Here is a 15,348-nt window from a genome sequence, read left to right as displayed (position 1 = left end):
GACAGACAGACGGACGGACGGACAGACAGACGGACGGACATGGCTAGATCGACATAAAATTTCATGACGATCAAAAATATATATACTTTGTGGGGTCTCAGACGAATATTTCGAGTAGTTACAATCAGAATGACGAAATTAGTATACCCCCCATCTTATGGTGGAGGGTATAAAAACAAAACCAAAACCAAACGGAGAAATTATAGTTAATTTTTGTGACCGAATTTTTATACCACACTATCTGACCCGGGCCCGCTCCGCTGCGCCTTCTTTTACTTTATATGGAACAAAAGTTTCCTTGGAATATTTATTTTCGACAATTAAAAAGCTTTTAATGAAATACCAAGTGTAACACGAATCCGATATATATTTTCAAGGCCAACTCACTGAGTGGCCTCCCATCCCCCAAAACAACCCCCAAGCCGGTCATGTTTACCGACTATGGAAATATGGGGCTCAAATTAAAGGTATGTGGGAGTAGACCATGAATCTGATATCAACATTAGGGGCCAACTGTCTGGCGGACGTCCCACCACCATAACAACCCCCAAATAGGACGTATTTGCTCACCAAGACAATTTGGGTCTTAAAGAGAGTGGAACTAAATATTTATAGTTTTTAGGGCCAATACCCCAAACCGGACATATTTGCTGACTTTTGCAGTAAGGAGTTTAAATGAGATTAGAAAATGAATTTGATACCCATTTTCGGGACCAATTTTCTGGGGGTCTACCCTTTTCCCAAAATACCTCACAAATAGCAATTTTTTAATGACCATCGCACAGTGGGCCAAATGGCAAAAAAATTGGAAATAAGTCTACAACTTTTTATCTGTTGATTTTAGCCATACAAAATGTTCTAGACATTTGTAGAGGAGGACATAGGCTTTCAGAAAAGTGCTGTTGTTGGTCCATATCTTTAATACAGGGTGAGCTACAGGGTGTGAAAGTTGACCACTTTTGACTTCTCCAAGCTTCTGGGGGCCATAACTTTTGATCTACTCAACCGATTTACATGATTTAGGACTCTAGAGAAAGAGCTTGACAAGATCTAAAAAACTTATGCATAAAGTACCATGCCATCGTGTACTGTTAAGGAGTTATGAATTGTTTAATTTTAAAATATGAAAATTTGGCCTTGGTTTTTTTCAGTGTTTTTTTAATAACTCCGTCAATTTTAAAGCTATAAACTTCATACTTCACACAAATTATGCCAGCATATGTGTGCATAAAATACAAAAGGAATCACGTGAATATCTTTGGCGGTTTAAAAATGGCATCGTTTTCAATATGAAAAATATTTTTTTTGTCAAAAAATTGCAAAATTTTTCAAAAAAGATACTCCCATTTCCTTTAAGTTTTCGCAAACTTTGGCCGTCAAAGCATTATCATTTCTTTCCATTTTCACAAAGTCGAGGTATTAAGAAAAGTTTTAAGTGCTAATTTGGCTAATTTCGATATCAAACAACACCGTTATCTTAAGACCAAAATGGCCAATTTTTTTACTAAACTTCAAAAGTTTCTCACTGGAAAAAAAGTTCCACGGGGATTTTTTCGCTTTTTTTGAACTTAAATGAAAGCTTAAAATGTTCCCAACATTTTAAGGTATGTCTCGCCATATCCTAGCCATAAATGAGATCGTAGCGATCAAAATACTGAAAAAAGTCAATTTTCAAGTAGTGCTATATTCATTGCTAAAAAACAAGTATTACGTCACATTTTATTGCAAAGATGTTAAATAAACTTTTATTTGGTAACACTTCTTCTACAAAACACAAAAAGAATCATGGAAATATCTCTATTCTATTCCATTTTATGGAACCGGCAATAAAAAAGTCAATTTTTCAAAAAAGTCGAATTTCCCAAATTTTGTTTTTGTTGTCCTAATTGCACATGACACACTATAGCCATATTTACGCAACATACCTTATCGTAAAGGAAATTTTCATACCTTTCCAACAATGTATAAAACATTTCTCAACTCGGATTCTATCTACTCTAAAATTCATTTACACTTCATTAAACTCTATATAAAAATGTCTATTTGTGAAATGGAACCTTATATGGGGCCTACACTAAAACATTGATAGATTTGCCCAGGGTTTACAATACAAATGTGTTAGAATAAAAAAAGGTCTCCTGCCAAAGTTTAAAAAAATTGGAATAAAAATATGTGTTTTAGAGCGAAAACACTTCGCATCGGCGTGCGTTTATATGTATATTAGCTACTCCCAAAATAAAAAAGCATTTTAGTTTTGTATTATTTGATTTTATTCTCTACCAAATAATCTAAGGTATCAAAATTTAAAAGCTCTTTAATTTGAATGGCATCGGGATCGTCCTTATCTATATCGTCACATATTTTTGGTAGCCATTTAGTTCTGATGCTGTATAGTACCGGATCAGACGATAACAATAAATATTGAAGTAAATCATAATTTTGGTTAAATTTGGTGCTCTTTCGGGTATTGAAAAGCCGGAACTGTTTAACATCTCTATTACGGGATTCCTGAGCTTCTTCTGTAAGTTCTCCTAACGGAAGTATGTTGTATTCCACAATTTCCTTGCCATGATGTAAGACTTTATGTACTGTCGGTGTTAAAGCTTTCCACGAATATAAATCAGATAAAATGTTTTTTGTGTCATTACTATAAGCTTCAAATTTGGTTGAATTTATCATCTTTTTGCTATTGATTACAGCCAAAATCACTTTGAATCGTCTTAGCAAGTGTTCATCAAGACCGGTTATTTTAGATGTCGATACGGGGTCCTCAAAAAACCGCCTTGCCGAGTTGCCATCATTTGTGCTTCCGTATCCGTAAAGAGGTTTATCTATTATAAGTCCCTTTTGTTTAAACTCCAACTGGATTCGATTCTTCTCTTCCTGCCTCATTTTGTGAAGATCTTGGTTGTTTCTAGCAGAGACATCGCGGTTTCCAGGGCTAGTCCGATATTTAAGGTCATACGATAAATGCAAACAATACTCCATGAATCGAATTCTACAGTGCAGGGGCGAAATACCGAAATTGAGCGCATTTTCGTTTACTAAATTTTCATCAGACTTGTCCTCGAATTGCCCATTCTTCTTGCCACAAATATTGCATCTCCAATTGGACATAACGCCAGTTAATGCGTTTGCCACCTTTCCATCGATCATAGTGAGTTGTAGTTGAAACGAAACTTTTATATTTCTTCCCAATTGGTTTATAACAATCATGGGTAATGCAGCAATTTCTTCCTTTATTTCGTTCACCAAAGATCGTGTTGTGTTCCGGTCTTCCTTTGTATACTCAAACCGAATTGGGCGACATAAATATTTTGACCCAGGTGTTCTATTTATCCATATATCTTGAAATGCATTTTCTTTCGATGATGAAGATTGGTCCTTGTACAATCTCATTCTCAATGGTACTAATGATGCCATGAAAATTGATGCGAAGTTGGTATCTATTTCTGTTTGTTGCTTATATTCGGAAAATCCAGATGATCCATCACAACCCCATTTGCTGATCAAAACCACTTCGGAATTATTACATGTGTTCAACTGTTCTTCAGTAAAATTAGAAATAATTCTAACAGCTGTATTTTCAACAAGATCAGCAAGTTTCACTCTTGCTTTTAATTCGTCCACGTATATATTTGATGGCACCATTTTCGTCCTGGTGTTGTACAATTTATGTTTTGAGGGTAAACAACCCCATCCTTTTTCACGAAGAGCCTTCCTCATTGTTGAGTATTTGTTTCTTGAGAGGCCTAGGTTCAAAATCAGGGCCAGTGCATCTTCCTCCGTGAATTCTGTAGTCGATTTTGGAGTTGGAATACTTTCTACCATTCTCTTTACCCTTTTCGGAGATGCTAATGGTAAAACATCGACAATTCGTCCAACATTTTTTGGTTGTGTTTTTAACAATGCTGTTTTGAACGTATCTTTTATTAAATTTGGCGGATGTGCCGCCAATAGTTCCTCTTGTTTTTTCTTTTTGGTTTTCTCCGTAACTTCGTCGTATGCTTTGCTAGGCCGGCCGGGAATCAGCGGTTTAATTTCAATAAGTATATCCGATTTCAGCCACTTCTCATACATTTTGAAAAACTTGATTTTTGCGAATGAACATTCTGGCAACCTTCTCTCAAATGATTTGTAGAATTTTTCAAGTTTGTCTAAAGCGTCTTTATTTAGCCTTATTCCATATATGTGGTCCAAAGTGTAAACAAGTTCCTTAAATGACTCCGTGTATGATTTGGAATCATTTTTGATGTCCCATACAATTTTCGAAAGAGTGGAATACTTCAGTATGACTTCCATAACTTATAAATGTCCTTTACGCCTCTACAAAATATAATGAAGAAAATTTGGATTTTGTTCAAATATTTATGCAATATATTCACAATTAATGACCCATTTCAGGTATCAGACGCAATCGTAAAAAGGGGTCCAAAGTGCCTCTTTTTACTTACTCTTCTATAATTATTTACCTGGACTCGAATTTGGTTAAAAAAAATGACAATGAATTTTTTATGGGTAGGTTTTTTCACATTCATTGATACGGTGGATTTCCTGGGAATTCGACATAGCGAAACAGGTAACATTTGTCTGCATCAAATCTTAACACAAATATATATATATATGCAGGTATATTTCTAGGTTACTTTTTATTCAAAAATCATCAGCTTACATTAAAAATAGATGTAGGTACTATACAAACGCACGCCGATGCGAAGTGTTTTCGCTCTAAAACACATATTTTTATTCCAATTTTTTTAAACTTTGGCAGGAGACCTTTTTTTATTCTAACACATTTGTATTGTAAACCCTGGGCAAATCTATCAATGTTTTAGTGTAGGCCCCATATAAGGTTCCATTTCACAAATAGACATTTTTATATAGAGTTTAATGAAGTGTAAATGAATTTTAGAGTAGATAGAATCCGAGTTGAGAAATGTTTTATACATTGTTGGAAAGGTATGAAAATTTCCTTTACGATAAGGTATGTTGCGTAAATATGGCTATAGTGTGTCATGTGCAATTAGGACAACAAAAACAAAATTTGGGAAATTCGACTTTTTTGAAAAATTGACTTTTTTATTGCCGGTTCCATAAAATGGAATAGAATAGAGATATTTCCATGATTCTTTTTGTGTTTTGTAGAAGAAGTGTTACCAAATAAAAGTTTATTTAACATCTTTGCAATAAAATGTGACGTAATACTTGTTTTTTAGCAATGAATATAGCACTACTTGAAAATTGACTTTTTTCAGTATTTTGATCGCTACGATCTCATTTATGGCTAGGATATGGCGAGACATACCTTAAAATGTTGGGAACATTTTAAGCTTTCATTTAAGTTCAAAAAAAGCGAAAAAATCCCCGTGGAACTTTTTTTCCAGTGAGAAACTTTTGAAGTTTAGTAAAAAAATTGGCCATTTTGGTCTTAAGATAACGGTGTTGTTTGATATCGAAATTAGCCAAATTAGCACTTAAAACTTTTCTTAATACCTCGACTTTGTGAAAATGGAAAGAAATGATAATGCTTTGATGGCCAAAGTTTGCGAAAACTTAAAGGAAATGGGAGTATCTTTTTTGAAAAATTTTGCAATTTTTTGACAAAAAAAATATTTTTCATATTGAAAACGATGCCATTTTTAAACCGCTAAAGATATTCACGTGATTCCTTTTGTATTTTATGCACACATATGCTGGCATAATTTGTGTGAAGTATGAAGTTTATAGCTTTAAAATTGACGGAGTTATTAAAAAAACACTGAAAAAAACCAAGGCCAAATTTTCATATTTTAAAATTAAACAATTCATAACTCCTTAACAGTACACGATGGCATGGTACTTTATGCATAAGTTTTTTAGATCTTGTCAAGCTCTTTCTCTAGAGTCCTAAATCATGTAAATCGGTTGAGTAGATCAAAAGTTATGGCCCCCAGAAGCTTGGAGAAGTCAAAAGTGGTCAACTTTGACACCCTGTAGCTCACCCTGTATTAAAGATATGGACCAACAACAGCACTTTTCTGAAAGCCTATGTCCTCCTCTACAAATGTCTAGAACATTTTGTATGGCTAAAATCAACAGATAAAAAGTTGTAGACTTATTTCCAATTTTTTTGCCATTTGGCCCACTGTGCATCGCAATATGGGGCTAGAATTAAGGTATTTGGGAATAGAATACGAATTTGATATCCAAGTGTAAGGCCATGTATTTGGCATCACCCCTTCCCCAAAGGGTTAAAGTTCTTCGATCATGCCAATATGAGGTTCAAATGAAAGGTATTTGAGATTAGAGAACGAATTTGATAACTTATTTTGGGGCCATGTGTTTGGGGGACTCCTCATACTAATACTGTAAACTCCTCTTAAGCCAATGGCAATATGGGGTTTTAATGAATGGTATTTTAGAGAGAGCACGATCCTGACATTTTTTCAGTGCCAAGTATCTAGGAGACCACCTCTCCCCCGAAAACACCACTAAATCAGATATCATGAGAATATCGATCTGAAATGAAGTATTTTAAGAATGGAGTACACCTTACATCCAAACATAAATTCGTGGTCCAATAAAGATCATATGGGATTCAGATAAAGGCACTTATATTGTTAAACTGTTAGTCAAGCGATATACTATTATCGCAGCGATATACTATTATGGTAGTATGGTATTTCACTTAAATATCTTCAATTGTCGAAAATAAATATTCCAAGGAAACTTTTGTTCCATATAAAGTAAAAGAAGGCGCAGCGGAGCGGGCCCGGATCCGCTAGTATATTTATAAATATATAGAAACTCCTTATCAAAGCTCAGCCAAATGAATAAAAGCTTTTACTCAATTGGATAATTAGTCTCCATATTAGCGTTTATTCCATATTCTAGCTGAATTTAAAATGACATGCACTTTTTTAATGCTCGCTGGCTTCCTACATTGTATCCTTTGTATATTGAGCGACAAGCGGCCGAAGCGGTAAGAATCAGCGAATCCAATAAACCTTTAAACAGCATACTTAAGTCCTTGTGTTTTATTTCCTTACTCTCTTTCTATATCCTACGGCCAACTTTACAATCTTGGAGTTTTCAAACGTAAATACAGTCCATTTGCAGAACTCTAACCAAGTTTGTACAGACACTTACTTTTGATGTAGGTCGTTGGGAATTGCAAATAGACTACATCGGTTCGGATTTGGATATAGCTCACATATAAACCGATTTCCCGATTTGAATTCTTGATCCACTGGAGGCCCCAGTTTTTGTTAGATTTGGCTGCGGATAGTGTTCTGTTGCGACTTCCAATAACTGTACCATGACGGTCCAAACCGGTTCATAACCTAATATAGCTCCCATATAAACCGATCTCCCGATTTGACATCTTAAGCCCCTACAAACCGCACTTTTTGTCCGATTTGGAATTTTGCATATGGTGTTCTGCTATGACTTACAATAACTGTGCCAATTATGGTCCACAGTCTATAACCTGGTATAGCTCCTATATAAACGTATCTGCTGATTAGATTTCTTTAGTGCTTACAAGCCGCAATGTTTTTCCGATTTGGCTGAGATTTTACATGCGGTGTTCTATTACAACTTACAACAGCTCTGCCTAGCACGGTCCAAATCAGTCCATAACCTGATATAGTTCCCATATAAATTGGTCTCGGTTCGGTTCGTAGAATTTTAATTTTTTTGTGGTTTTGCAGACATTTGGTACGTAGAATAGATTTAATTTATTTTGTATAGCAGAATCCATTGTGGGTTTCCAAGATTCGGCCAGGCCGATCTTAGCACGCTTTTACTTGTTCATAACTAAAAGGTTGGGTTTTAATTCCATTCGATAGGGATAATATGGGACTTAAATGAAAGGTAGTTGAGAGTTGAATACAAATTGAGTCAAAATATCTAGAAGAGATCAGAGGTTAGCATGACCGCCTATGACGCTGAACGCCTGGGTTCGAATCCAGGCAGGAACAACAGAAAATTTTTCAGCGGTGGTTATCCTCTCCTAATGCTAGTGACATATGTGAGGTACTTTGCAATGTAAAAACTTCTCCCCAGAGAGGTGTCGCTCTACGCACGCCGTTAGAACTCGGCTATAAAAAGGAGGTCCTTTATCATTGAGCTTAAAACTGAATCGGACAGCACTCATTGATTTGTGAGAAGTTTGCCCAGTTCCTTAATGGAATGTACATGGGCAAATTTGCATTTGCATCTAGAGGGCCGTTCCAAGCCCAAAACCGACGCAAAAGTATCGCGTAAAATCAAAAGTTGACCGATCGGGATGATTTGGGACACAAATCAATGGTTTTCGGGAGTAGAATTTGAATATCTGATTAAAAATTGCGTCGAAGTACCTATGGGGTCGTTCCAAGGCACCCCAAATAGTCGTATCGAGCGATCATGCAAAAGGGGCCCAGGTTTTGTTAATCTAGTATCTAACAAGCAAAACCATGTTAAGTTCTGCCGGCAAGAATGCTATATGCCCTCCTCAATGGATCTCATTTGTCAAGGCAAGGCGTATCTCTTTATAGACAAGAAAAAAAATAAGATAAACGTTGCCAAGCTATTGGAGCTATGCATATCAGGTTATGGACACATTCGGACCATACTTGGTTTGGATGTTGGAAATAATAGAAGTAATAATACAAAATTGCAGCTGAATCGGATAAAAATTGCGCACTCTTGTAGTTAAAGAAGTCAAGATCCGAGTTCAGTTAATATGGCAGCCATATCAGGCTACAAACCGATTTGGAAGCCACAATAAAACACCTAATACAAAATCGGTTAAGAATTGCGCCGTCAAGAGGCTCAAGAAATCAAGATCCAAGAGTGGCTATATCAGGTTTTGAAACGATTTCGACCATACTTAATGAAAGTCCTAACAAAACATCTCAAACAATTTCAGACAAATTGCGACGTCTAGAGGCTCAAGAAAACACAAAAGCATTTTATATGGCAGTCAGGGACGTACCCTGAGCCTCTCCCCAAAAACGATTTTGTCTAAAGAAAAAATGGAAATTAAATTTATTCTAAACAAAAAAAATACAATAAAAATTTTTAAAATTAATAAAATGTCATATTTATAATATTCTATTGTACAAAGACATCATTTTGCTGAGGCCAGGGCTGCCTTAAAATTAATTTTCTTGAGGAAGGAATTGTAATTAAATTCTTTGAAAAAACTAAATTTAAATGAACATTTTTCTAAACAAATTTTAATCAAGTTTTTCTAACGACAAAATTTCTTTAAAATTTTTCTTAAGACAACATTTTAATTAAATTTTGTATAAAGACACTGTTTTAATTAAATTTTTGAACAGACAAAAATTTTATAAAAAAATTAAAAACATTTTTTGTCAGTACAAAATTTTAATGAATTTTTTAAGGACTCAATTTCAGCGAAAAACTTTCTATAGACAACCTAATCTCGAAATTACTTTTCAAAGCCAAAATTTCAATAAAATTTTGCTTTTTGCGGCATTTGACATCTGTCTGCAATTTAGCCCACATCGGAACAGATTTGGATATAGCTGTCATATAGACCGATCTCTAGATTTAAGTTTATGGGCGCATAAAAGACGCATTTATTGTCCGATGTCGGCAAAATTTGGGACAGTGAGTTGCGTTGGGCCATTCGGCATCTGTCTGCAATTTGGCTCAGATCGGTTCAGATAAGGATATATTTGCTATATAGACCGATCTTTCGATTTCAAGTCTTGGCTCCATAAAAGGCGCACTTATTATCTGATTTCGCTGAAATTTCCTACAATGATTAATGTTAGTCTTTTCGACATCCATGTTGTATACGGTGCAGATCGGTCTATATTTGCATATAGCTTCCAAAAAAACCAATATTTTGTACTACAAAATTGAACGATGACTTCTTCGTCTTTTTTGACCACTCAATGTCCGTGCCGAATTTGGTCTAAATCAGACCATATTTCGATATAGCTACTACGGGGCATAAATTATTAATTTTTCACCCGATTATGACGAAAGGTGGTTTACATATATACCCAAGGTGGTGGGTTTACCGAGGTTCGGCCCGGCCGAACTCAGCGCCGATTCATTTGTTTTAAATATTTTTAATTTTAACAAGTAAAAGCGTGCTAAGTTCGGCCGGGCCGGATCTTATAAAAAGGATATAAGAAAAGAGTTGCTCTGCTATTAAAACGATATCAAGATATGGTCCGGTTCGGACCACAATTAAATTATATGTGTAAAATTTCAGCCAATTCGTATAAGAATTGCGCCCATTGGAGCTCACGAAGTAAAATAGAGAGAACGATTTATATGGAGTCTGTATCGGGCTATAGACCGATTCAGACCATAATAAACACGTTTGTTGATGGTCATCCGTCGTACAAAATTTCAGTTATATCGGAAAATAATTGCGACCTCTAGGGGTCAAGAAGTCAAGATCCCAGATCGGTTTATATGGCAGCTATATCAGGTTATGAACCGATTTGAACCTTATTTAACACAGTTGTTGAAAGTAAAAATAAAATACGTCATGCAAAATTTCAGCCAAATCGGATAGGAATTGCGCACTCTAGAAGCTCAAGAAGTCAAGTCCCCAGATCTGTTTATATGACAGCTATATCAGGTTATGAACCGATTTGAACCATATTTGGCACAGTTGTTGGATATCATAACAAAATAGTACGTGCCAAAATTCATTCAAATTGGATAAGAATTGCGCCCTCTAGAGGCTCAAGAAGTCAAGACCCAAGATCGGTATAAATGACAGCTATATAAGGTTATGAACCGATTTGAACCATACCTGGCACAGTTGTTGGATATCATAACAAAACACGTCATGCTAAATTTCATTCCAATCGGATAAGAATTGCGCACTCTAGAGGCTCAAGAAGTCAAGACCCAAGATCGGTTTATACGGCAGCTATATCAGGTTATGGACCGATTTGAACCATACTTGGCACACTTGTTGGATATAATAACAAAACACGTGGTGCAAAATTTCATTGCTATCGGAAAAGAATTGCGCACTCTAGAGGTTCAAGAAGTCAAGACCCAAGATCGGCTTATATGGCAGCTATATCAGGTTATGAACCGATTTGAACCATACTTGGCACAGTTGTTGGATATCATAACAAAAACACGTCGCGCAAAATTTCATCCCAATCGGATAAGAAATGCGCACTCTAGAGGCTCAAGAAGTCAAGACCCAAGATCGGTTTATACGGCAGCTATATCAGGTTATGGACCGATTTGAACCATACTTGGCGCAGTTGTTGGATATAATAACGAAAAACGTTGTGCAAAATTTCTTTGCTATCGGAAAAGAATTGCGCACTCTAGAGGTTCAAGAAGTCAAGACCCAAGATCGGTTTATATGACAGCTATATCAGGTTATAAACCGATTTAAACCATACTTGGCACAGTTGTTGGATATCATAACAAAACACGTCGTGCAAAATTTAACTCTGATCGGATAAGAATTGCGCACTCTAGAGGCTCAAGAAGTCAAGACCCAAGATCGGTTTATATGGCAGCTATATCAGGTTATAAACCGATTTGAACCATGCTTGGCACAGTTGTTGGATATCATAACAAAACACGATCGGTTTATATAGCAGCTATATCAAAACATGGACGGATATGGCCATTTACAATACCAACCGACCTACACCAATAAGAAGTATTTGTGCAAAATTTCAAGCGGCTAGCTTTACTCCTTCGGAAGTTAGCGTGCTTTCGACAGACAGACGGACGGACGGCCAGACGGACGGACATGGCTAGATCGACATAAAATTTCATGACGATCAAGAATATATATACTTTATGGGATCTCAGACGAATATTTCGAGTAGTTACAAACAGAATGACGAAATTGGTATGCCCCCCATGCTATGATGGAGGGTATAAAAAGGATGTCGAGGACTGTCCCAAATTTCAGCAAAATTGGATAAATGTGGTTTTTATAGGCCTGAGACCTTAAATCGGCGGCTCGATCTATACCCCCTTATAAAGACTAAGTCCGATATAGCCCATCTTCGAACTTAACCTGCCTATGGACAAAAACGATTTGTGCAAAGTTTCAGCCCAATATCTCTATTTTTAAAGACAAGGACATGACTAGATATTTAGATGTGTTGCAAACGGAATGACAAAATGAAAATGCCCCCATCCTTCAGTGATGGGTATAAAAATTAGAGGTATCTATACCACTTTCACAGTAACAGAAGACCAAACGGACATGTTTGCCGATTGGGACAATATGGACATTAAATGAGAAATTTTTAAGAGTAGAGTGCGAACTTGATAAAAAAAATCTGACTCCAAGTGTCGGATGCCCACCGCACACCCAAAAACCGCCCAAATATGGCATGTTTACCGATTTGAACAAAATCAAATCAAATCAAATCAAATAAAAGTAGTGAATTCGAATACGAAATTTATATAGAAATTTGAGGTCAAGTCCCATGGGGGCCGCCCCACCCCAACGGACATATAGGCTGATCCGGGCAATAGGAGTTCAAACGAAATTTATATAAAATTTTGGGCCCCAATGGACATGCATACCGAAAGAGACAATATGGAACTCAAGCGAAAGAAATTTGAAAGAAGAATACAAAACTTAAATGAAAATTTGGGGTTATTCCAGGGGAGTCTCGCCGCCCCAAAATTATCCCCCAAGTGGATATGTATACTAAACAGGACAATATGGGATTATAACGACAGGTATTTGAGAATTTAATTCGAAAATTTAATATTTTCAAATCGAAGCGAAGCACACCGGGCCAACTAGTTAGGTTATAAAAAGTATTTCCAGCAAGTGCCTCTCTGGCTGGTTCGTATAAATTCCAGGCAAGATGATACTTTATGAACTTTTTCGTAGTAATTGGGACAATATGTCAAAATTACACTATGGGTTAGCCTAGCATTATGAAATCGCTAACCAATCTGAGCATTAATCAAATAACAGCTTTCGAAGACACTAACCCGAAAAATTGTGAACAGAATGTAAACCACCTCTAATAAAAAATTTTGAAGTCAAAATTTGTTGTAAGTAAATAAATTTTAGGAAAGAATATTTAATACTTTTCTAAGAAAATACCCAAGAAAGTTTACGTTTCATTTCCTTATTTCATTTTTGACGCAAAGAGCTACTCCAACTTTGCCTTCGCTTTAATGAAACTTTGTAATTTCATTGCAACACTTTGTTATACTTGGCTCCATAAAATTTCTGTTCTTCCTTCAACTGTTATACTCGCCCAAAACATTCTTTTCAACATTTCACTATACGAAACTTAAATTACTTTAATGGAATTAATTTGTGAAATGTGTTTTGTACACTTTTCCTATACACTTGCCACTTACAGTAAAGTAAAGGGTGGCCTTTGGTATTGAATTTGCTTGAAGTTGGCAGCAAGAGATAACAGCCGTCATTGATGGGGTTGTCACGGACAGAGTTACCATATAAGAACAAATTTATAGAATAATTTAAACCAAATCTACCTTTTAGGTTTTGAAGATAAGGCCCCAAAGCTAAAGGATGTGAAGGCACCAAGATCATTTAACCGAACCAGAGCTTGAAATATAAGAATAAAATAATGTGGGTCGGTCGACCTCTGCATGTAAATCTGATCCTTCCTCATCAAATTTATGAACACCAAATGCACGTTATGTAATATACACCGACACCTATGGGCTCACTTCGTGTGCCTGTTTCCAATAAACAATCCAATTCGACCGAAGAACCGCCACATAGTGGGATAGATGCGAAAAAAGCTAGTCAAAGATATGCCATTTGAGAACGGATAGTGAAATGGTTAAAGCTGATTGTTATCGAGATAATCTGCAAAATATTAAGGCCCTAGGTGGTCCGGGCGCTTTTTGGCTGGGCCCTTAATTTGGTAACCTTGGCATTTCGGAAAATTGCTGGGGCTGCCAAATCTTCATGTGTGGTTCGATTTTCGATATTATGGATAGTGCTCAAAAGTCCCTAAAAAATCAGCTTGAAGTTTACAATATCTCATCTGCTTTCAGGAATAATAGACTTTTAATTCTTTTTTTTTCGAAATTTCGGCCGAGATTTGCTTCGAATTTACGATTTACGAAGGCATATATGGTTAGATTTTCATTTTAATCCTTAATTTGGATTGGTCATAAATTGTTCAACAACCTGCGTCAATAACCGATGATTAGGTTAGAAGTAATACTAAATACTAAATTTCCCATTAACATTACATCAAGGAACAGGGGATACTTCTCTCATATCAATGAGTGCAGTCCAATTAAAATTTAAGCTCAATGATAAATGGCCTCCTTTTTTAAACCACGCCCGCTGAAACTTTTGTTGATGTTCACCCCGGGATTTGAACTCTGGCCTTAGAGGCCATAGGCGGACATGTTAACCTCCAGGTCAAAGTTGTAGAGTTTGGAAATCCAAAAATGTGAAACTGTTTTTTATACCCACCACCAAAGGATGGGGGTATACTAATCTAGCCATTCCGCTTGTAACACTACAAAATATTGATCTGTGACCCCATTAAAGTATATCTTGTATATTCTGGATTGTCTCGACATTCTGATTCAATCGAGCCATGTCCGCCCGTCTGTCGAAATCACGATAGCGGTCGAACGCGTAAAGCAAGCCGCTTGAAATTTTGCACAAATACTTAATATTAGTGTAGGCCATTGGGGATTGCAAATAGGCCATATCGGTTGAGATTTAGATATAGCTCGATTTGACTTCTTGAGCCCCTGGAAGCCGCAATTTTCGTCCGATTTGGCTAACATTTTGCAAACAGTGTTCTGTTACGACTTCCAACAACGGTGGCAAGTACGGTAAAACTCGGTTAAGAACCTGGTATAGCTCCCATATAAACCGATCTCCTAATTTGAATTCTTGAGCTCCTGGAAGCTTCAATTTTTCATCCGATTTGGCTGAAATTTTGCATGACGTGTTAGGTTATGATTTCCAACAACTGTGCCATCCTGATATAGCTCCCATATAAACCAATCTGACGATTTGACTTATTGAGCCCCTGGAAGCCGCAATTTTTGTTCAATAGTGTTCCGTTGTGACTTTCAACAACTGTACAAAGTACCGTCCAAATCGGTCTATAACCTGATATAGCTCCCATATAAACCAATCCAACCATTTGACTTTTTGAGCCCCTGGAAACCGTAATAGTGTTCAGTGGTGATTCTTGACGACTGCGCCAAGTACTGTCCAAATCGGTCTATATCCACATATAGCTCCCATATTTCAGCAGAATCCATGTTGGTGGGTTCCCAAGATTCGGCCCCGGCCGAACTTAGCACACTTTTACTTGTTTTTTGCATTTATTAGTCGTTGATTCGTCTTTATTGAAAAGCTAGCTTTAATAC

This window comes from Stomoxys calcitrans, chromosome 1, assembly GCF_963082655.1.
Source record: "Stomoxys calcitrans chromosome 1, idStoCalc2.1, whole genome shotgun sequence".
Lineage (NCBI taxonomy): Eukaryota > Metazoa > Arthropoda > Insecta > Diptera > Muscidae > Stomoxys > Stomoxys calcitrans.
The sequence above is the reverse complement of the archived record's forward strand: the minus strand, read 5'-3'. Positions refer to the sequence as shown.